This window comes from Pteropus vampyrus, unplaced genomic scaffold (assembly GCF_000151845.1).
Source record: "Pteropus vampyrus isolate Shadow unplaced genomic scaffold, Pvam_2.0 Scaffold10, whole genome shotgun sequence".
Classification (NCBI taxonomy): Eukaryota; Metazoa; Chordata; class Mammalia; order Chiroptera; family Pteropodidae; genus Pteropus; species Pteropus vampyrus.
This window is the reverse complement of record NW_011888791.1, coordinates 3,157,174-3,159,727: the sequence shown is the minus strand read 5'-3', so window position 1 is coordinate 3,159,727 and position 2,554 is coordinate 3,157,174.

Sequence of the window (2,554 nt, the reverse complement as noted above, 5' to 3'; positions counted from 1 at the left end):
TTCTCTAGACTTGGATTTCTCAACCTCAGCACTATGCAATTTGCACCAGATACTTATTTATTGGGGTGTGTGGAGGGGGTGCTTTCCTGGGCATTTGAGGATGTCTAACAGCATCCCTGGCTTCCCTCCACTAGAGACCAGTATCACTGACCCCTCCCCACTCCCATTCCCCTCCCCCAACACTTGGACAACCAAAAATGTCTCCAGACATTGCCGAATGTCTCCTGGGTGGCAAAATTGCCCCTGGTTGAGAATCACTGCTTTAGACCCTGATCATTTAGGAGAAAAGTAAGAATACACAAGAAACAAAATGATCATACGATGGTTGAAGGCTATGGGAGGTTTTGTTTGAATAGTGCCTTGAATTAGCTTTTTTGGCACCGTGGACCGGTGTTCCTATGAGAGTCTAATGCCTGGTGATCTGAGGTGGAGCTGAGGCGGTGATGCTAGTGCTGGGGAGCGGCTGCAAATACAGACGAAGCTTCACTCGCTGGCCCGCTGCTCACCTCCTGCTGTACGGCCTGGTTCCTAACAGGCCTCTGACCAGTAGCCGGCCATGGCCCCAGGGGTTGCGGAACCCTACCTTAAATAACAGATCCCCCTTCTAGGAAACCTGGGATAGGGGGTGGGGAGAGAAGACTAAGGAGGGAGGGAAAGACTGAGGAGGAGAATGGGATTGGGCCCTCATGGACAGACATTTAGATCTAGATTGGCAAATATATACTAAGTACATCCTTGGCCCACACCCAGAGCAGATATTACTAACAGATCATGGTGTTCTTTCCCACTATGTCACGATACACTTCCAGAACCCTCTCATGGGTCCCCGGCGGCCACCACAGCTCAGCGGGCTAGCCCAGGACAAAGTCTGCTGCCCTCTTCGAGTCTTCTCTGTGAGGAGTTCTTTTCTCTGACCCAAGGGGACTTCTCTGTTCAAAATGCTCCCCTCCCTTGATTCCAACAGGAGAGAGGCCTTTCCTGCTGAGGCTAAGTAAGCATTGCCTTCGTCCATCTCGCTCTCTCCACAAAAAGAGCTGGTTCCAAGGACTGTAGGGCTCAGAGTGCAGGGGGCATGTGGCTGCTTCTTCAGAACAGGAGGAACCTGGGAGATGAGGGCCGCAGGGCATGTGGGGCGGGGGCACATAGAAGTAGTTTCAGTGGGGCCCAGAGAGGGTTGATGGGCATAATGCCTGGGTCTGAGGAAGAGGAGGTTGGGCTCCATCATCTCTCATTCCACTGTGGGCATTTAAAATTCTCTGGTAGGGGTGGGGGAAGCAGAGCTTGTTTGTCCCAGGGCCCATCTGAGGTGCTCGAGCTTCAGTGCCCTTGGATCTACATTTCCAGAGCCCCTGCCAGGCACCAAGCACCCATCACTTATTGCTCCCAGACTCTCAGCTTAGACTTCGAACTAAGGCTTAGAGACATTAAGTAAGTGCCCAAGGTCACAAAGGCAACAAAAGCAGAGCCTGTTTCAAAATCTAATGTCACCAGATGTGAGCTGGTTCCTCTACCACGCCACATCCTTCAACCCCCCGACACCTATCTTTCAGAGGGAGACGTAGAGGTGCAGAGGGGATCAGCAATCTGCGAGGCCACATAACAAAGGGCTCTAGGTTCAAATCCTGGTTCTGCCACTCAGTGGCTGTGTGGCCCGTGGCGAGTTATTTAATCTCTCTTTGCCTCAGTTTCCTCCTCTGTCACATACTGATAATAGTTCTAAACTCATAAAGCTGTTGCTAAGAGCCAAGAGCTTGGCATAGCGCCTGGTGTGCAGCAACTGCTCATTAAGTTTTAGCCACCACTATGCTTAGTAGACAGCATATCTGTCCTGGACCCTCTGCTGCTTGGGAGTCTCTCTCAGAGCCCTTCTTAAAGAAGCTTGTTCAGTGGTTTGTGTTTCTCGGTCTGATTCTGAGATGTCATCGAGAGTGGACCTCATCCCCAGCCTGAGTCAAATGCCACCGGAAAAGCACAGCCTGTGGTTTGTTGACGCCCCCACCCCCAAGCCCTAGAAACCTGCTGTGCAGATGGGGCCCCTAGACACTGAGGGCTTCCTGGGGCCAATCACAGGAGGCCAGGAGCTCTGGGAACCAGGGGGAAGGGGTGAGGGAGGCAGCAGGATGGGGCTGGAAGAACACTGGCTGGTGGAGCAGGGTGTGGGAGTGGCCTGTGCAAAGGGCTTGGGCAGGCCCAAGTGTTGGGCCATTTGTCCTGTTTTTCCGGTTGCCAGCGACTCCCCTCTGTCTGGGCACCCTGGTTCAAGTCTCTGCCTCCTTGGGGAGACATACCAGTTTTCCCGCCTTCTCTGCAGTCAGGGTACAGCCATGGACCTGGCTCTGAATAATAGGTGTTCCCACACAAGATACTAATCTGAAGTCAGGCATAAGGCATGTGCAGAAGTGAGTGTGGTGAGGCCCCATTTGACAGGGGTGCCAGCTATCAGGTCCCCTTCCCAGGGGACAGCTGTAGGCAGGGCTCAGATATCCATGGCACCAAGTGTGCTCTCTGAGAGGACTGTGGTGACCCCATGGCCAGTCCTGCAGGGTGGCTTTCA